The sequence below is a fragment of the Lissotriton helveticus genome, chromosome 11 (assembly GCF_964261635.1).
Source record: "Lissotriton helveticus chromosome 11, aLisHel1.1, whole genome shotgun sequence".
Taxonomy (NCBI): domain Eukaryota; kingdom Metazoa; phylum Chordata; class Amphibia; order Caudata; family Salamandridae; genus Lissotriton; species Lissotriton helveticus.
The window spans coordinates 709,430,914-709,449,721 of NC_136072.1; the positions used below are offsets into that span (position 1 = coordinate 709,430,914).

Genomic DNA, 18,808 nt, shown 5'->3' on the forward strand with positions numbered 1-18,808 from the left:
AATACCATTTGGTTTAGTTAAGTAAATGTTCACTTCTTGTTATGCAATCCTCATCAATTCACAGAGTTAAACTGCGAAAACAAAAACTAGATGTAAACATTGAGACAATTTTCACACCCAGGAAGTGTTTTAGAGAGCAGGTGGCTCTCGGAAGGGTTCGTAGTCTGGACCTGTCCTGCCTGATCTAGACAAGTCACGAAAAGATTAATTTTTTTTTATGAAGCGTGTCTTGGTTAGGCTTTTGGACTCTTTCTGAGTACACTTAAGGGCCCGGTCCCAGCGCCTTAATATAGGGAAAAGAGGGTAGAAATGCGCAGTGATTGATTACTGCTCATCTGTGCCCTGTCACTCACTTTGAGTGATACGTGTTGCTATTTTTATTAATTGTATGAAAGCAAGCGAAATAAGTGAGGGCAACAGAGCACTGCTGGTACCTGCCCCGTCCTTCCGTTGCTTTATTTTTTTGGTCTCGGTCTGATGTGAGCAGCGCATGGTTTATATACAACAACAGTGACATCATACTCATGGAGCTGGGATGGCCGAGTGGTTAAGGCGTTGGACTCGATATCCAATGGGGTTTCCCTGCGCAGGTTCGAATCCTGCTTGCAGTGAAGTGTGATTTTGCATGAACACCATTTGGTTTGTTAAGGAAATGTTCACTTCTCGTTAGTCAATCCTCATCAAGTCACAGAGTTAAACAGCAAAAATTCACACTAAATGTAAACATTAAGACAGTTTTAACACTCAGAAAGTGTTTTAGAGAGCAGGTGGTTCGGAAGACTTCGTGGTCTGGACCTGTCCTGCCTGATCTTGACAAGTCACAAAAAGAGTAATTTTTTCATGTAGCGTGTCTTGTTTAGGCTTTTGGACTCTTTCTGAGTACTCTTAAGGGCCCATTCCCAGCGCCGTAATATAGGGAAAAGAGGGTAGAAATGTGCAGTGATTGATTACCGCTCATCTGTGCCCTGTCACTCACTTTGAGTGATGCGTGTTGCTATTTTTATTAATTGTATCAAAGCATGTGAAATAAGTAAGGGCAACAGGGCACTGCTGGTACCTGCCCCGTCCTTCCGTCGCTTTATTTTTTAGGTCTCGGTCTGACTCGAGCAGCGCATGGCTCATATACGACAACACTGACTTCATCCTCATGGAGCTGCGATAGCCGAGTGGATAAGGCGTTGGACTCGATATCCAATGGGTTTTACCTGCGCAGGTTCGAATCCTGCTTGCAGCGACGTGTAATTTTGCATTAACACCTTTCAGTTTGTTAAGGAAATGTTCACTTCTCGTTAGTCAATCCTCATCAAGTCACAGAGTTAAACAGCAAAAATTCAAACTAAATGTAAACATTAAGACAATTTCAACACTCAGGAGGTGTTTTAGAGAGCAGGTGGTTCGGAAGGGTTCGTAGTCTGGACCTGTCCTGCCTGATCTTGACGAGTCACAAAAAGAGTAATTTTTTCATGTAGCATGTCTTGTTTAGGCTTTTGGACTCTTTCTGAGTACTCTTAAGGGCCCATTCCCAGCGCCGTAATATAGGGAAAAGAGGGTAGAAATGTGCAGTGATTGATTACCGCTCATCTGTGCCCTGTCCCTCACTTTGAGTGATGCGTGTTGCTATTTTTATTAATTGTATCAAAGCATGCGAAATAAGTGAGGGCAACAGGGCACTGCTGGTACCTGCCCTGTCCTTCCGTTGCTTTATTTTTTAGGTCTCGGTCTGACTTGAGCAGCGCATGGCTCGTATACGACAACAGTGACATCATGTTAGTGGAGCTGCGACGGCTGAGTGGTTTAGGCGTTGGACCTGAAATCCAATGGGGTTTCCCTGCGCAGGTTCCAATCCTGCTCGCAGCATCGTGCGATTTTGCATGAATACCATTTGGTTTAGTTAAGTAAATGTTCACTTCTTGTTATGCAATCCTCATCAAGTCACAGAGTTAAACGACAAAAACAAAAACTAGATGTAAATATTGAGACAATTTCCAAACCCAGGACGTGTTTTAGAGAGCAGGTGGCTCGGAAGGGTTCGTAGTCTGGTCCTGTCCTGCCTGATCTAGATGAGTCACCAAAAGAGTAATTGTTTTATGTAGCGTGTCTTGTTTAGGCTTTTGGACTCTTTCTGAGTACACTTAAGGGCCCATTCCCCGCGCCGTAATACAGGGAAAAGAGGGCAGAAATGTGCAGTGAGTGATTACCGCTCATCTGTGCCCTTTCACTCACTTTGAGTGATGCGTGTTGCTATTTTTATTAATTGTATGAAAGCATGCGAAATAAGTGAGGGAGACAGGGCACTGCTGGTACATGCCCCGTCCTTCCGTTACTTTAAGTTTTTAGGTCTCGGCCTGACGTGAGCAGCGCATGGCTCGTATACGACAACAGTGACATCATACACATGCAGCTGCGATGGCCGAGTGGGTAAGGTGTTGGACTTGAAATTCAATGGGGTTTCACTGCGTAGGTTCGATTCCTGCTTGCAGCGTCATGAGATTTTGCATTAACACCATTTGGTTTCGTTAAGTAAATGTTCACTTCTCGTTATGCAGTCCTCTTCAAGTCACAGAGTTAAACGGCAAAAACTCAAACTAGATGTAAACATTGAGACAATTTCTACACCCAGGAAGTGTTTTACAGAGCAGGTGGCTCGGAAGGGTTCGTAGTCTGGACCTGTCCTGCCTGATCTAGACAAGTCACGAAAAGAGTATTTTTTTTTTATGAAGCGTGTCTTGGTTAGGCTTTTGGACTCTTTCTGAGTACACTTAAGGGCCCGGTCCCAGCGCCGTAATATAGGGAAAAGAAGGTAGAAATGCGCAGTGATTGATTACTGCTCATCTGTGCCCTGTCACTCACTTTGAGTGATATGTGTTGCTATTTTTATTAATTGTATGAAAGCAAGCGAAATAAGCGAGGGCAACAGAGCACTGCTGGTACCTGCCCCGTCCTTCCGTTACTTTATTTTTTAGGTCTCGGTCTGACGTGAGCAGCGCATGGCTCATATACGACAACAGTGACATCATGCTCATGGAGCTGCGATGGCCGAGTGGTTAAGGCGTTGGACTCGAAATCCAATGGGGTTTCCCTGCGCAGGTTCGAATCCTGCTTGCAGCGACGTGTGCTTTTGCATGAACACCATTTGGTTTGTCAAGGAAATGTTCACTTCTCGTTAGTCAATCCTCATCAAGTCACAGAGTTAAACAGCAAAAATTCAAACTAAATGTAAACATTAAGACAATTTTAACACTCAGGAAGTGTTTTAGAGAGCAGGTGGCTCGGAAGGGTTCGTAGTCTGGACCTGTCCTGCCTGATCTTGAGGAGTCACGAAAAGAGTAATTTTTTTTATGAAGCGTGTCTTGTTTAGGCTTTTGGACTCATTCTGAGTACACTTAAGGGCCCGGTCCCAGCGCCGTAATATAGGGAAAAGAGGGTAGAAATGCGCAGTGATTGATTACTGCTCATCTGTGCCCTGTCACTCACTTTGAGTGACACGTGTTGCTTTTTTTATTAATTGTATGAAAGCATGTGAAATAAGTGAGGGCAACAGGGCACTGCTGGTTCCTGCCCCGTCCTTATGTTACTTTATTTTTTAGGTCTCGGCCTGACGTGAGCAGCGCATGGCTCATATACGACAAAAGTGACCACATTCTCAAGGAGCTAGGATGGCCGAATGGTTAAGGCGTTGGACTCGAAATTCAATGGGGATTCCCAACGCAGGTTCGAATCCTGCTTGCAGCGTAGTCTGATTTTGCATGAACACCATTTGGTTTGTTAAGGAAATGTTCACTTCTCGTTACGCAATCCTCATCAAGTCACAGAGTTAAACAGCAAAAACTCTAACTAAATGTAAACATTAAGACAATTTCAACACTCAGGAAGTGTTTTAGAGAGCAGGTGGTTCGGAAGGGTTCGTAGTCTGGACCTGTCCTGCCTGATCTTGACGAGTCACGAAAAGAGTAATTTTTTTTATGTAGAGTGTCTTGTTTAGACTTTTGGACTCTTTCTGAGTACACTTAAGGGCCCGGTCCCAGCGCCGTAATATAGGGAAAAGATGGTAGAAATGCGCAGTGATTGATTACTGCTCATCTGTGCCCTGTCACTCACTTTGAGTGATACGTGTTGCTATTTTTATTAATTGTATGAAAGCAAGCGAAATAAGTGAGGGCAACAGAGCACTGCTGGTACCTGCCCCGTCCTTCAGTTACTTTATTTTTAGGTCTTTGTCTGAGGTGAGCAGCGCATGGCTCATAGACGACAACAGTGTCATCATTCTCATGGAGCTGCGATGGCCGAGTGGTTAAGGCGTTGGACTTGAAATCCAATAGGGTTTCCCCGCGCAGGTTAGAATCCTGCTTGCAGCGTCGTGCAATTTTGCATGAACACCATTTGGTTTGTTAAGGAAATGCACACTTCTCGTTAGTCAATCCTCATCAAGTCACAGAGTTAAACAGCAAAAATTCAAGCTAAGTGTAAACAGTAAGACAATTTCAACACTCAGGAAGTGTTTTAGATAGCAGGTGGTTCGGAAGGGTTCGTAGTCTGGACCTGTCCTGCTTGATCATGACGAGTAACAAAAAGAGTAATTCTTTTATGTAACATGTCTTGTTTAGGCATTTGGACTCTTTCTGAGTACTCTTAAGGGCCCATTCCCAGCACCGTAATATAGGGAAAAGAGGGTAGGAATGTGCAGTGATTGATTACCGCTCATCTGTTCCCTGTCACTCACTTTGAGTGATGCGTGTTGCTATTTTTATTAATTGTATGAAAGCATGCAAAATAAGTGAGGGAGACAGGGCACTGCTGGTACGTGCCCCGTCCTTCCGTTACTTTAATTTTTAGGTCTCAGCCTGATGTGAGCAGCGCATGGCTCGTATACGACAACAGTGACATCATACTCTTGCAGCTGTGATGGCCGAGTGGTTAAGGCGTTGGACTTGAGATCCAATGGGGTTTCCCCGCTTAGGTTCGAATCCTGCTTGCAGTCTCATGAGATTTTGCATGAACACCATTTGGTTTAGTTAAGTAAATGTTCACTTCTCGTTATGCAATCCTCATCAAGTCACAGAGTTAAACGGCAAAAACGCAAACTAGATGTAAACATTGAGACAATTTCTACACCCAGGAAGTGTTTTAGAGAGCAGGTGGCTAGGAAGGGTTTGTAGTCGGGACCTGTCCTGCCTGATCTAGACAAGTCAGGAAAAGAGTAATTTTTTTTTATGAAGCATGTCTTGTTTAGGCTTTTGGACTCTTTCTGAGTACACTTAAAGGTCCGTTGCCACCGCCGTAATATAGGGAAAAGAGGGTAGAAATGCGCAGTGATTGATTACTGCTCATCTGTGCCCTGTCACTCACTTTGAGTGAAACGTGTTGCTATTTTTATTAATTGTATGAAAGCATGTGAAATAAGTGAGGTCAACAGGGCACTGCTGGTTCCTGCCCCATACTTATGTTACTTTATTTTTTAGGTCTCTGCCTGACGTGAGCAGCGCATGGCTCATATACGACAACAGTGACATTATACTCTTGGAGCTGTGATGGCCGAGTGGTTAAGGCGTTGGACTTGATCTTCAATGGGGTTTCCCTGCGCAGGTTCGAATCCTGCTTGCAGCGTCGTACGATTTTGCATGAACACCATTTGGTTTGTTAAGGAAATGTTCACTTCTCGTTACACAATCCTCATCAAGTCACCGAGTTAAACAGCAAAAACTCAAACTAAATGTAAACATTAAGACAATTTCAACACTCAGGAAGTGTTTTAGAGAGCAGGTGGTTCGGAATGGTTCGTAGTCTGGACCTGTCCTGCCTGATCTTGACAAGTCACGAAAAGAGTAATTTTTTTTATGTAGCGTGTCTTGTTTAGGCTTTTGGACTCTTTCTGAGTACACTTAAGGGCCCGGTCCCAGCGCCGTAATATAGGGAAAAGAGGGTAGAAATGCGCAGTGATTGATTACTGCTCATCTGTGCCCTGTCACTCACTTTGAGTGATGCGTGTTGCTATTTTTATTAATTGTATGAAAGCATGCGAAATAAGTGAGGGAGACAGGGCACTGCTGGTACATGCCCGTCCTTCCGTTACTTTAAGTTTTTAGGTCTCGGCCTGACGTGAGCAGCGCATGACTCGTATACGACAACAGTGACATCATACCCACGCAGCTGCGATGACCGAGTGGGTAAGGTGTTGGACTTGAAATTCAATGGGGTTTCACCGCGTAGGTTCGAATACTGCTTGCAGCGTCATGAGATTTTGCATTAACACCATTTGGTTTAGTTAAGTAAATGTTCACTTCTCGTTATGCAGTCCGCGTCAAGTCACAGAGTTAAACGGCAAAAACTCAAACTAGATGTAAACATTGAGACAATTTCTACACCCAGGAAGTGTTTTACAGAGCAGGTGGCTCGGAAGGGTTCGTAGTCTGGACCTGTCCTGCCTGATCTAGACAAGTTACGAAAAGAGTATTTTTTTTTTATGAAGCGTGTCTTGGTTAGGCTTTTGGACTCTTTCTGAGTACACTTAAGGGCCCGTTGCCACCGCCGTAATATAGGGAAAAGAGGGTAGAAATGCGCAGTGATTGATTACTGCTCATCTGTGCCCTGTCACTCACTTTGAGTGATACGTGTTGCTATTTTTATTAATTGTATGAAAGCATGTGCAATAAGTGAGGGCAACAGGGCACTGCTGGTTCCTGCCCCGTCCTTATGTTACTTTATTTTTTAGGTCTCGGCCTGACTTGAGCAGCGCATGGCTCATTTACGACAACAGTGACATCATACGCATGGAGCTACGATGGCCGAGTGGTTAAGGCGTTGGACTTGAAATCCAATAGGGTTTCCCCGCACAGGTTTGAATCCTGCTTGCAGCGTCGTGCAATTTTGCATGAACACCATTTGGTTTGATAAGGAAATGCTCACTTCTTGTTAGTCAATCCTCATCAAGTCACAGAGTTAAACAGCAAAAACTCAAACTAAATGTAAACATTAAGACAATTTCAACACTCAGGAAGTGTTTTAGATAGCAGGTGGTTCGGAAGGGTTCGTAGTCTGGACCTGTCCTGCTTGATCATGACGAGTAACAAAAAGAGTAATTCTTTTATGTAACGTGTCTTGTTTAGGCATTTGGACTCCTTCTGAGTACTCTTAAGGGCCCATTCCCAGCACCGTAATATAGGGAAAAGAGGGTAGGAATGTGCAGTGATTGATTACCGCTCATCTGTGCCCTGTCACTCACTTTGAGTGATGCGTGTTGCTATTTTTATTAATTGTATGAAAGCATGCGAAATAAGTGAGGGAGACAGGGCACTGCTGGTACGTGCCCCGTCCTTCCGTTACTTTAATTTTTAGGTCTCGGCCTGATGTGAGCAGCGCATGGCTCGTATACGACAATAGTGACATCATACGCTCGCAGCTGTGATGGCTGAGTGGTTAAGGCGTTGGACTTGAGATCCAATGGGGTTTCCCTGCTTACTTTCGAATCCTGCTTGCAGTGTCATGAGATTTTGCATGAAAACCATTTGGTTTAGTTAAGTAAATGTTCACTTCTCGTTATGCAATCCTCATCAAGTCACAGAGTTAAACGGCAAAAACGCAAACTAGATGTAAACATTGAGACAATTTCTACACCCAGGAAGTGTTTTAGAGAGCAGGTGGGTAGGAAGGGTTTGTAGTCTGGACCTGTCCTGCCTGATCTAGACAAATCAGGAAAAGAGTGATTATTTTTTTATGAAGCGTGTCTTGTTTAGGCTTTTGGACTCTTTCTGAGTACTCTTAAGGGCCCATTCCCAGCACCGTAATATAGGGAAAAGAGGGCAGGAATGTGCAGTGATTGATTACCGCTCATCTGTGCCCTGTCACTCACTTTGAGTGATGCGTGTTGCTATTTTTATTAAATGTATGAAAGCATGCGAAATAAGTGAGGGAGACAGGGCACCGCTGGTACGTGCCCCGTCCTTCCGTTACTTTAATTTTTAGGTCTCGGCCTGACTTGAGCAGCGCATGGCTCATTTACGACAACAGTGACATCATACGCATGGAGCTACGATGGCCGAGTGGTTAAGGCGTTGGACTTGAAATCCAATAGGGTTTCCCCGCGCAGGTTTGAATCCTGCTTGCAGCGTCGTGCAATTTTGCATGAACACCATTTGGTTTGATAAGGAAATGCTCACTTCTTGTTAGTCAATCCTCATCAAGTCACAGAGTTAAACAGCAAAAACTCAAACTAAATGTAAACATTAAGACAATTTCAACACTCAGGAAGTGTTTTAGATAGCAGGTGGTTCGGAAGGGTTCGTAGTCTGGACCTGTCCTGCTTGATCATGACGAGTAACAAAAAGAGTAATTCTTTTATGTAACGTGTCTTGTTTAGGCATTTGGACTCCTTCTGAGTACTCTTAAGGGCCCATTCCCAGCACCGTAATATAGGGAAAAGAGGGTAGGAATGTGCAGTGATTGATTACCGCTCATCTGTGCCCTGTCACTCACTTTGAGTGATGCGTGTTGCTATTTTTATTAATTGTATGAAAGCATGCGAAATAAGTGAGGGAGACAGGGCACTGCTGGTACGTGCCCCGTCCTTCCGTTACTTTAATTTTTAGGTCTCGGCCTGATGTGAGCAGCGCATGGCTCGTATACGACAATAGTGACATCATACGCTCGCAGCTGTGATGGCTGAGTGGTTAAGGCGTTGGACTTGAGATCCAATGGGGTTTCCCTGCTTACTTTCGAATCCTGCTTGCAGTGTCATGAGATTTTGCATGAAAACCATTTGGTTTAGTTAAGTAAATGTTCACTTCTCGTTATGCAATCCTCATCAAGTCACAGAGTTAAACGGCAAAAACGCAAACTAGATGTAAACATTGAGACAATTTCTACACCCAGGAAGTGTTTTAGAGAGCAGGTGGGTAGGAAGGGTTTGTAGTCTGGACCTGTCCTGCCTGATCTAGACAAATCAGGAAAAGAGTGATTATTTTTTTATGAAGCGTGTCTTGTTTAGGCTTTTGGACTCTTTCTGAGTACTCTTAAGGGCCCATTCCCAGCACCGTAATATAGGGAAAAGAGGGCAGGAATGTGCAGTGATTGATTACCGCTCATCTGTGCCCTGTCACTCACTTTGAGTGATGCGTGTTGCTATTTTTATTAAATGTATGAAAGCATGCGAAATAAGTGAGGGAGACAGGGCACCGCTGGTACGTGCCCCGTCCTTCCGTTACTTTAATTTTTAGGTGTCGGCCTGATGTGAGCAGCGCATGGCTCGTATACGACAACAGTGACATCATACTCACGCAGCTGCGAATGCCGAGTGGTTAAGGCGTGGACTTGAAATCCAATGGGGTTTCCTAGCTTAGGTTTGAATCCTGCTTGCAGCGTCATGAGATTTTGCATGAACACCATTTGGTTTAGTTAAGTAAATGTTCACTACTCGTTATGCAATCCTCATCAAGTCACAGAGTTAAACGGCAAAAACTCAAACTAGATGTAAACATTGAGACAATTTCTACACCCAGGAAGACTTTTAGAGAGCAGGTGGCTAGGAAGGGTTTGTAGTCTGGACCTGTCCTGCCTGATCTAGACAAGTCAGGAAAAGAGTAATTGTTTTTATGAAGCGTGTCTTGTTTAGGCTTTTGGACTCTTTCTGAGTACACTTAAGGGCCCGGTCCCAGCGCCGTAATATAGGGAAAAGAGGGTAGAAATGTGCAGTGATTGATTACTGCTCATCTGTGCCCTGTCACTCACTTTGAGTGATACGTGTTGCTATTTTTATTAATTGTATGAAAGCAAGCGAAATAAGTGAGGGCAACAGAGCACTGCTGGTACGTGCCCCGTCCTTCCGTTACTTTAATTTTTAGGTGTCGGCCTGATGTGAGCAGCGCATGGCTCGTATACGACAACAGTGACATCATACTCACGCAGCTGCGAATGCCGAGTGGTTAAGGCGTGGACTTGAAATCCAATGGGGTTTCCTAGCTTAGGTTCGAATCCTGCTTGCAGCGTCATGAGATTTTGCATTAACACCATTTGGTTTAGTTAAGTAAATGTTCACTTCTCGTTATGCAGTCCTCTTCAAGTCACAGAGTTAAACGGCAAAAACTCAAACTAGATGTAAACATTGAGACAATTTCTACACCCAGGAAGTGTTTTACAGAGCAGGTGGCTCGGAAGGGTTCGTAGTCTGGACCTGTCCTGCCTGATCTAGACAAGTCACGAAAAGAGTAATTTTTTTTTATGAAGCGTGTCTTGGTTAGGCTTTTGGACTCTTTCTGAGTACACTTAAGGGCCCGTTGCCACCGCCGTAATATAGGGAAAAGAGGGTAGAAATGCGCAGTGATTGATTACTGCTCATATGTGCCCTGTCACACACTTTGAGTGATACGTGTTGCTATTTTTATTAATTGTATGAAAGCATGTGAAATAAGTGAGGGCAACAGGGCACTGCTGGTTCCTGCCCCGTCCTTATGTTACTTTATTTTTCAGGTCTCGGCCTGACGTGAGCAGCGCATGGCTCATATACGACAACAGTGACATCATACTCATGGAGCTGTGATGACCGAGTGGTTAAGGCGTTGGACTCGATCTTCAATGGGGTTTCCCTGCGCAGGTTCGAATCCTGCTTGCAGCGTCGTACGATTTTGCATGAACACCATTTGGTTTGTTAAGGAAATGTTGACTTCTCGTTACACAATCCTCATCAAGTCACCGAGTTAAACAGCAAAAACTCAAACTAAATGTAAACATTAAGACAATTTCAACACTCAGGAAGTGGTTTAGAGAGCAGGTGGTTCGGAATGGTTCGTAGTCTGGACCTGTCCTGCCTGATCTTGACAAGTCACGAAAAGAGTAATTTTTTTTATGTAGCGTGTCTTGTTTAGGCTTTTGGACTCTTTCTGAGTACACTTAAGGGCCCGGTCCCAGCGCCGTAATATAGGGAAAAGAGGGTAGAAATGCGCAGTGATTGATTACTGCTCATCTGTGCCCTGTCACTCACTTTGAGTGATATGTGTTGCTATTTTTATTAATTGTATGAAAGCATGCGAAATAAGTGAGGGAGACAGGGCACTGCTGGTACGTGCCCCGTCCTTCCGTTACTTTAATTTTTAGGTCTCAGCCTGATGTGAGCAGCGCATGGCTCGTATACGACAACAGTAACATCATACTCTCGCAGCTGTGATGGCCGAGTGGTTAAGGCGTTGGACTTGAGATCCAATGGGGTTTCCCCGCTTAGGTTCGAATCCTGCTTGCAGTGTCATGAGATTTTGCATGAACACCATTTGGTTTAGTTAAGTAAATGTTCACTTCTCGTTATGTAATCCTCATCAAGTCACAGAGTTAAACGGCAAAAACGCAAACTAGATGTAAACATTGAGACAATTTCTACACCCAGGAAGTGTTTTAGAGAGCAGGTGGCTAGGAAGGGTTTGTAGTCGGGACCTGTCTTGCCTGATCTAGACAAGTCAGGAAAAGAGTTATTTTTTTTTATGAAGCGTGTCTTGTTTAGGCTTTTGGACTCTTTCTGAGTACACTTAAAGGCCCGTTGCCACCGCCGTAATATAGGGAAAAGAGGGTAGAAATGCACAGTGATTGATTACCGCTCATCTGTGCCCTGTCACTCACTTTGAGTGATACGTGTTGCTATTTTTATTAATTGTATGAAAGCATGTGAAATAAGTGAGTACAACAGGGCACTGCTGGTTCCTGCCCTGTCCTTATGTTACTTTAGTTTTTTAGGTCTCGGCCTGACGTGAGCAGCGCATGGTTCATATACGACAAAAGTGACATCATACTCATGGAGCTGCGATGGCCGACTGGTTAAGGCGTTGGACTCGAAATTTAGTGATGTTTCCCTGCGCAGGTTCGAATCCTGCTTGCAGGGTCGTCCAATTTTGCATGAACACCATTTGGTTTGTTAAGGAAATGTTCACTTCTTGTTACGCAATCCTCATCAAGTCACAGAGTTAAACAGCAAAAACTCAAATTAAATGTAAAGATTAAGACAATTTCAACACTCAGGAAGTGTTTTAGAGAGCAGGCGGTTCGGAAGGGTTCGTAGTCTGGACCTGTCCTGCCTGATCTTGACGAGTCACGAAAAGAGTATTTTTTTTTATGTAGAGTGTCTTGTTTAGACTTTTGGACTCTTTCTGAGTACACTTGAGGGCCCGGTCCCAGCGCCGTAATATAGGGAAAAGAGGGTAGAAATGCGCAGTGATTGATTACTGCTCATCTGTGGCCTGTCACTCACTTTGAGTGATACGTGTTGCTATTTTTATTAATTGTATGAAAGCAAGCGAAATAAGTGATGGCAACAGAGCACTGCTGGTTCCTGCCCCGTCCTTCCGTTACTTTATTTTTTAGGTGTTGGTTTGACGTGAGCAGCGCATGGCTCATATACGACAACAGTGACATCATACTCATGGAGCTGCGATGGCCGAGTGGTTAAGGCGTTGGACTCGAAATCCAATGGGGTTTCCCTGCGCAGGTTCGAATCCTGCTTGCAGCGACGTGTGATTTTGCATGAACACCATTTGGTTTGTTAAGGAAATGTTCACTTCTCGTTAGTCAATCCTCATCAACTCACAGAGTTAAACAGCAAAAATTCAAACTAAATGTAAACATTAAGACAATTTCAACACTCAGGAAGTGTTTTGTGTTGCTATTTTTATTAATTGTATCAAAGCATGCGAAATAAGTGAGGGCAACAGGGCACTGCTGGTACCTGCCCCGTCCTTCCGTTGCTTTATTTTGTAGGTCTCGGTCTGACTTGAGCAGCGCATGGCTCGTATACGACAACAGTGACATCATACTCATGGAGCTGCGACGGCAGAGTGGTTAAGGCGTTGGACCTGCAATCCAATGGGGTTTCCCTGTGCAGGTTCGAATCCTGCTTGCAGCATCATGCGATATTGCATGAACACCATTTGGTTTGTTAAGGAAATGTTCACTTCTCGTTAGTCAATCCTCATCAAGTCACAGAGTTAAACAGCAAAAACTAAATGTAAACATTAAGACAATTTCAACACTCAGGAAGTTTTTAGAGAGCAGGTGGTTCGAAAGGGTTCGTAGTCTGGACCTGTCCTGCCTGATCTTGACGAGTCCCAAAAAGAGTAATTTTTTTATGTAGCGTGTCTTGTTTAGCTTTTGGACTCTTTCTGAGTACTCTTAAGGGCCCATTCACAGCGCCGTAATATAGGGAAAAGAGGGTAGAAATGTGCAGTGATTGATTACCGCTCATCTGTGCCCTGTCACTCACTTTGAGTGATGCGTGTTGCTATTTTTATTAATTGTATCAAAGCATGCGAAATAAGTGAGGGAGACAGGGCACTGCTGGTACGTGCCCCGTTCTTCCGTAACTTTAATTTTTAGGTCTCGGCCTGACGTGAGCAGTGCATGGCTCGTATACGACAACAGTGACAGCATACTCATGCAGCTGCAATGGCCGAGTGGTTAAGGTGTTGGACTTGAAATCCATTGGGGGTTCCCCGCGTAGGTTCGAATCTTGCTTGCAGCGTCATGAAATTTTGCATGAATACCATTTGGTTTAGTTAAGTAAATGTTCACTTCTTGTTATGCAATCCTCATCAAGTCGCAGAGTTAAACGGCAAAAACAAAAACTAGATGTAAATATTGAGACAATTTCCACACCCAGGAAGTGTTTTAGAGAGCAGGTGGTTCGGAAGGGTTCGTAGTCTGGTCCTGTCCTGCCTGATCTAGACGAGTCACGAAAAGAGTAATTTTTTTATGTAGCGCGTCTTGTTTAGGCTTTTGGACTCTTTCTGAGTACTCTTAAGGGCCCATTCCCAGCACCGTAATATAGGGAAAAGAGGGCAGGAATGTGCAGTGATTGATTACCGCTCATCTGTGCCCCGTCACTCACTTTGAGTGATGCGTGTTGCTATTTTTATTAATTGTATGAAAGCATGCGAAATAAGTGAGGGAGACAGGGCACTGCTGGTACGTGCCCCGTCCTTCCGTTACTTTAATTTTTAGGTGTCGGCCTGATGTGAGCAGCGCATGGCTCGTATACGACAACAGTGTCATCATACTCACGCAGCTGCGAATGCCGAGTGGTTAAGGCGTGGACTTGAAATCCAATGGGGTTTCCTAGCTTAGGTTTGAATCCTGCTTGCAGCGTCATGAGATTTTGCATGAACACCATTTGGTTTAGTTAAGTAAATGTTCACTTCTCGTTATGCAGTCCTCTTCAAGTTAAACGGCAAAAACTCAAACTAGATGTAAACATTGAGACAATTTCTACACCCAGGAAGTGTTTTACAGAGCAGGTGGCTCGGAAGGGTTCGTAGTCTGGACCTGTCCTGCCTGATCCAGACAAGTCACGAAAAGAGTAATTTTTTTTTATGAAGCGTGTCTTGGTTAGGCTTTTGGACTCTTTCTGAGTACACTTAAGGGCCCGTTGCCACCGCCGTAATATAGGGAATAGAGGGTAGAAATGCGCAGTGATTGATTACTGCTCATATGTGCCCTGTCACACACTTTTAGTGATACGTGTTGCTATTTTTATTAATTGTATGAAAGCATGTGAAATAAGTGAGGGCAACAGGGCACTGCTGGTTCCTGCCCCGTCCTTATGTTACTTTATTTTTCAGGTCTCGGCCTGACGTGAGCAGCGCATGGCTCATATACGACAACAGTGACATCATACTCATGGAGCTGTGATGGCCGAGTGGTTAAGGCATTGGACTCGATCTTCAATGGGGCTTCCCTGCGCAGGTTTCAATCCTGCTTGCAGCGTCGTACGATTTTGCATGAACACCATTTGGTTTGTTAAGGAAATGTTCACTTCTCGTTACACAATCCTCATCAAGTCACCGAGTTAAACAGCAAAAACTCAAACTAAATGTAAATATTAAGACAATTTCAACACTCAGGAAGTGTTTTAGAGAGCAGGTGGTTCGGAATGGTTCGTAGTCTGGACCTGTCCTGCCTGATCTTGACGAGTCACGAAAAGAGTAATTTTTTTTATGTAGCGTGTCTTGTTTAGGCTTTTGGACTCTTTCTGAGTACACTTAAGGGCCCGGTCCCAGCGCCGTAATATAGGGAAAAGAGGGTAGAAATGCGCAGTGATTGATTACTGCTCATCTGTGCCCTGTCACTCACTTTGAGTGATATGTGTTGCTATTTTTATTAATTGTATGAAAGCAAGCGAAATAAGTGAGGGCAACAGAGCACTGCTGGTACCTGCCCCGTCCTACCGTTACTTTATTTTTTAGGTCTCGGTCTGACGTGAGCAGCGCATGGCTCATATACGACAACAGTGACATCATGCTCATGGAGCTGCGATGGCCGAGTGGTTAAGGCGTTGGACTCGAAATCCAATGGGGTTTCCCTGTGCAGGTTCGAATCCTGCTTGCAGCGACGTGTGCTTTTGCATGAACACCATTTGGTTTGTTAAGGAAATGTTCACTTCTCGTTACGCAATCCTCATCAAGTCACAGAGTTAAACAGCAAAAATTCAAACTAAATGTAAACATTAAGACAATTTCAACACTCAGGAAGTGTTTTAGAGAGCAGGTGGTTCGGAAGGGTTCGTAGTCTGGACCTGTCCTGCCTGATCTTGACGAGTCACGAAAAGAGTCATTTTTTTTTATGTAGAGTGTCTTGTTTAGACTTTTGGACTCTTTCTGAGTACACTTAAGGGCCCGGTCCCAGCGCCGTAATATAGGGAAAAGAGGGTAGAAATGCGCAGTGATTGATTACTGCTCATCTGTGCCCTGTCACTCACTTTGAGTGATACGTGTTGCTATTTTTATTAATTGTATGAAAGTAAGCGAAATAAGTGAGGGCAACAGAGCACTGCTGGTACCTGCCCCGTCCTTCAGTTACTTTATTTTTTAGGTCTTTGTCTGAGGTGAGCAGCGCATGGCTCATAGACGACAACAGTGACATCATTCTCATGGAGCTGCGATGGCCGAGTGGTTAAGGCGTTGGACTTGAAATCCAATGGGGTTTCCCCGCGCAGGTTAGAATCCTGCTTGCAGCGTCGTGCCATTTTGCATGAACACCATTTGGTTTGTTAAGGAAATGCACACTTCTCGTTAGTCAATCCTCATCAAGTCACAGAGCTAAACAGCAAAAATTCAAACTAAGTGTAAACAGTAAGACAATTTCAACACTCAGGAAGTGTTTTAGATAGCAGGTGGTTCGGAAGGGTTCGTAGTCTGGACCTGTCCTGCTTGATCATGACGAGTAACAAAAAGAGTAATTCTTTTATGTAACGTGTCTTGTTTAGGCATTTGGACTCTTTCTGAGTACTCTTAAGGGCCCATTCCCAGCACCGTAATATAGGGAAAAGAGGGTAGGAATGTGCAGTGATTGATTACCGCTCATCTGTTCCCTGTCACTCACTTTGAGTGATGCGTGTTGCTATTTTTATTAATTGTATGAAAGCATGCGAAATAAGTGAGGGAGACAGGGCACTGCTGGTACGTGCCCCGTCCTTCCGTTACTTTAATTTTTAGGTGTCGGCCTGATGTGAGCAGCGCATGGCTCGTATACGACAACAGTGTCATCATACTCACGCAGCTGCGAATGCCGAGTGGTTAAGGCGTGGACTTGAAATCCAATGGGGTTTCCTAGCTTAGGTTTGAATCCTGCTTGCAGCGTCATGAGATTTTGCATGAACACCATTTGGTTTAGTTAAGTAAATGTTCACTTCTCGTTATGCAGTCCTCTTCAAGTTAAACGGCAAAAACTCAAACTAGATGTAAACATTGAGACAATTTCTACACCCAGGAAGTGTTTTACAGAGCAGGTGGCTCGGAAGGGTTCGTAGTCTGGACCTGTCCTGCCTGATCCAGACAAGTCACGAAAAGAGTAATTTTTTTTTATGAAGCGTGTCTTGGTTAGGCTTTTGGACTCTTTCTGAGTACACTTAAGGGCCCGTTGCCACCGCCGTAATATAGGGAATAGAGGGTAGAAATGCGCAGTGATTGATTACTGCTCATATGTGCCCTGTCACACACTTTTAGTGATACGTGTTGCTATTTTTATTAATTGTATGAAAGCATGTGAAATAAGTGAGGGCAACAGGGCACTGCTGGTTCCTGCCCCGTCCTTATGTTACTTTATTTTTCAGGTCTCGGCCTGACGTGAGCAGCGCATGGCTCATATACGACAACAGTGACATCATACTCATGGAGCTGTGATGGCCGAGTGGTTAAGGCGTTGGACTCGATCTTCAATGGGGCTTCCCTGCGCAGGTTTCAATCCTGCTTGCAGCGTCGTACGATTTTGCATGAACACCATTTGGTTTGTTAAGGAAATGTTCACTTCTCGTTACACAATCCTCATCAAGTCACCGAGTTAAACAGCAAAAACTCAAACTAAATGTAAATATTAAGACAATTTCAACACTCAGGAAGTGTTTTAGAGAGCAGGTGGTTCGGAATGGTTCGTAGTCTGGACCTGTCCTGCCTGATCTTGACGAGTCACGAAAAGAGTAATTTTTTTTATGTAGCGTGTCTTGTTTAGGCTTTTGGACTCTTTCTGAGTACACTTAAGGGCCCGGTCCCAGCGCCGTAATATAGGGAAAAGAGGGTAGAAATGCGCAGTGATTGATTACTGCTCATCTGTGCCCTGTCACTCACTTTGAGTGATATGTGTTGCTATTTTTATTAATTGTATGAAAGCAAGCGAAATAAGTGAGGGCAACAGAGCACTGCTGGTACCTGCCCCGTCCTACCGTTACTTTATTTTTTAGGTCTCGGTCTGACGTGAGCAGCGCATGGCTCATATACGACAACAGTGACATCATGCTCATGGAGCTGCGATGGCCGAGTGGTTAAGGCGTTGGACTCGAAATCCAATGGGGTTTCCCTGTGCAGGTTCGAATCCTGCTTGCAGCGACGTGTGCTTTTGCATGAACACCATTTGGTTTGTTAAGGAAATGTTCACTTCTCGTTACGCAATCCTCATCAAGTCACAGAGTTAAACAGCAAAAATTCAAACTAAATGTAAACATTAAGACAATTTCAACACTCAGGAAGTGTTTTAGAGAGCAGGTGGTTCTGAAGGGTTCGTAGTCTGGACCTGTCCTGCCTGATCTTGACGAGTCACGAAAAGAGTCATTTTTTTTTATGTAGAGTGTCTTGTTTAGACTTTTGGACTCTTTCTGAGTACACTTAAGGGCCCGGTCCCAGCGCCGTAATATAGGGAAAAGAGGGTAGAAATGCGCAGTGATTGATTACTGTACATCTGTGCCCTGTCACTCACTTTGAGTGATACGTGTTGCTATTTTTATTAATTGTATGAAAGTAAGCGAAATAAGTGAGGGCAACAGAGCACTGCTGGTACCTGCCCCGTCCTTCAGTTACTTTATTTTTTAGGTCTTTGTCTGAGGTGAGCAGCGCATGGCTCATAGACGACAACAGTGACATCATTCTCATGGAGCTGCGATGGCCGAGTGGTTAAGGCGTTGGACTTGAAATCCAATGGGGTTTCCCCGCGCAGGTTAGAATCCTGCTTGCAGCGTCGTGCCATTTTGCATGAACACCATTTGGTTTGTTAAGGAAATGCACACTTCTCGTTAGTCAATCCTCATCAAGTCACAGAGCTAAACAGCAAAAATTCAAACTAAGTGTAAACAGTAAGACAATTTCAACACTCAGGAAGTGTTTTAGATAGCAGGTGGTTCGGAAGGGTTCGTAGTCTGGACCTGTCCTGCTTGATCATGACGAGTAACAAAAAGAGTAATTCTTTTATGTAACGTGTCTTGTTTAGGCATTTGGACTCTTTCTGAGTACTCTTAAGGGCCCATTCCCAGCACCGTAATATAGGGAAAAGAGGGTAGGAATGTGCAGTGATTGATTACCGC

General features: G+C 44.2%; 23 non-coding genes across 23 annotated transcripts; all 23 read left to right on the top strand.

Moving 5' to 3' along the window:
* Window positions 1-529: 529 nt before the first annotated feature.
* TRNAS-CGA (transfer RNA serine (anticodon CGA)) lies at window positions 530-611 on the top strand. Its single transcript has one exon. It is a non-coding gene; the product is annotated as a tRNA-Ser (tRNA).
* A 541-nt stretch (window positions 612-1,152) lies between these two features.
* TRNAS-CGA (transfer RNA serine (anticodon CGA)) lies at window positions 1,153-1,234 on the top strand. Its single transcript has one exon. It is a non-coding gene; the product is annotated as a tRNA-Ser (tRNA).
* A 541-nt stretch (window positions 1,235-1,775) lies between these two features.
* TRNAS-UGA (transfer RNA serine (anticodon UGA)) lies at window positions 1,776-1,857 on the top strand. Its single transcript has one exon. It is a non-coding gene; the product is annotated as a tRNA-Ser (tRNA).
* A 543-nt stretch (window positions 1,858-2,400) lies between these two features.
* Window positions 2,401-2,482, top strand: TRNAS-UGA (transfer RNA serine (anticodon UGA)). Its single transcript has one exon. It is a non-coding gene; the product is annotated as a tRNA-Ser (tRNA).
* A 544-nt stretch (window positions 2,483-3,026) lies between these two features.
* TRNAS-CGA (transfer RNA serine (anticodon CGA)) lies at window positions 3,027-3,108 on the top strand. Its single transcript has one exon. It is a non-coding gene; the product is annotated as a tRNA-Ser (tRNA).
* A 542-nt stretch (window positions 3,109-3,650) lies between these two features.
* TRNAS-CGA (transfer RNA serine (anticodon CGA)) lies at window positions 3,651-3,732 on the top strand. Its single transcript has one exon. It is a non-coding gene; the product is annotated as a tRNA-Ser (tRNA).
* Window positions 3,733-4,273: 541 nt separating this feature from the next.
* On the top strand, window positions 4,274-4,355 carry TRNAS-UGA (transfer RNA serine (anticodon UGA)). The gene has a single exon. It is a non-coding gene; the product is annotated as a tRNA-Ser (tRNA).
* Window positions 4,356-4,896: 541 nt separating this feature from the next.
* TRNAS-UGA (transfer RNA serine (anticodon UGA)) lies at window positions 4,897-4,978 on the top strand. Its single transcript has one exon. It is a non-coding gene; the product is annotated as a tRNA-Ser (tRNA).
* A 544-nt stretch (window positions 4,979-5,522) lies between these two features.
* TRNAS-UGA (transfer RNA serine (anticodon UGA)) lies at window positions 5,523-5,604 on the top strand. Its single transcript has one exon. It is a non-coding gene; the product is annotated as a tRNA-Ser (tRNA).
* A 542-nt stretch (window positions 5,605-6,146) lies between these two features.
* Window positions 6,147-6,228, top strand: TRNAS-UGA (transfer RNA serine (anticodon UGA)). Its single transcript has one exon. It is a non-coding gene; the product is annotated as a tRNA-Ser (tRNA).
* A 544-nt stretch (window positions 6,229-6,772) lies between these two features.
* On the top strand, window positions 6,773-6,854 carry TRNAS-UGA (transfer RNA serine (anticodon UGA)). Its single transcript has one exon. It is a non-coding gene; the product is annotated as a tRNA-Ser (tRNA).
* Window positions 6,855-8,022: 1,168 nt separating this feature from the next.
* TRNAS-UGA (transfer RNA serine (anticodon UGA)) lies at window positions 8,023-8,104 on the top strand. Its single transcript has one exon. It is a non-coding gene; the product is annotated as a tRNA-Ser (tRNA).
* A 2,417-nt stretch (window positions 8,105-10,521) lies between these two features.
* TRNAS-CGA (transfer RNA serine (anticodon CGA)) lies at window positions 10,522-10,603 on the top strand. The gene has a single exon. It is a non-coding gene; the product is annotated as a tRNA-Ser (tRNA).
* A 542-nt stretch (window positions 10,604-11,145) lies between these two features.
* TRNAS-UGA (transfer RNA serine (anticodon UGA)) lies at window positions 11,146-11,227 on the top strand. The gene has a single exon. It is a non-coding gene; the product is annotated as a tRNA-Ser (tRNA).
* Window positions 11,228-12,396: 1,169 nt separating this feature from the next.
* On the top strand, window positions 12,397-12,478 carry TRNAS-CGA (transfer RNA serine (anticodon CGA)). Its single transcript has one exon. It is a non-coding gene; the product is annotated as a tRNA-Ser (tRNA).
* A 311-nt stretch (window positions 12,479-12,789) lies between these two features.
* Window positions 12,790-12,871, top strand: TRNAA-UGC (transfer RNA alanine (anticodon UGC)). The gene has a single exon. It is a non-coding gene; the product is annotated as a tRNA-Ala (tRNA).
* Window positions 12,872-13,404: 533 nt separating this feature from the next.
* TRNAS-UGA (transfer RNA serine (anticodon UGA)) lies at window positions 13,405-13,486 on the top strand. Its single transcript has one exon. It is a non-coding gene; the product is annotated as a tRNA-Ser (tRNA).
* A 1,159-nt stretch (window positions 13,487-14,645) lies between these two features.
* On the top strand, window positions 14,646-14,727 carry TRNAS-CGA (transfer RNA serine (anticodon CGA)). Its single transcript has one exon. It is a non-coding gene; the product is annotated as a tRNA-Ser (tRNA).
* Window positions 14,728-15,269: 542 nt separating this feature from the next.
* On the top strand, window positions 15,270-15,351 carry TRNAS-CGA (transfer RNA serine (anticodon CGA)). Its single transcript has one exon. It is a non-coding gene; the product is annotated as a tRNA-Ser (tRNA).
* Window positions 15,352-15,894: 543 nt separating this feature from the next.
* On the top strand, window positions 15,895-15,976 carry TRNAS-UGA (transfer RNA serine (anticodon UGA)). The gene has a single exon. It is a non-coding gene; the product is annotated as a tRNA-Ser (tRNA).
* A 1,158-nt stretch (window positions 15,977-17,134) lies between these two features.
* On the top strand, window positions 17,135-17,216 carry TRNAS-CGA (transfer RNA serine (anticodon CGA)). The gene has a single exon. It is a non-coding gene; the product is annotated as a tRNA-Ser (tRNA).
* A 542-nt stretch (window positions 17,217-17,758) lies between these two features.
* On the top strand, window positions 17,759-17,840 carry TRNAS-CGA (transfer RNA serine (anticodon CGA)). The gene has a single exon. It is a non-coding gene; the product is annotated as a tRNA-Ser (tRNA).
* Window positions 17,841-18,383: 543 nt separating this feature from the next.
* Window positions 18,384-18,465, top strand: TRNAS-UGA (transfer RNA serine (anticodon UGA)). Its single transcript has one exon. It is a non-coding gene; the product is annotated as a tRNA-Ser (tRNA).
* Window positions 18,466-18,808: the final 343 nt, after the last annotated feature.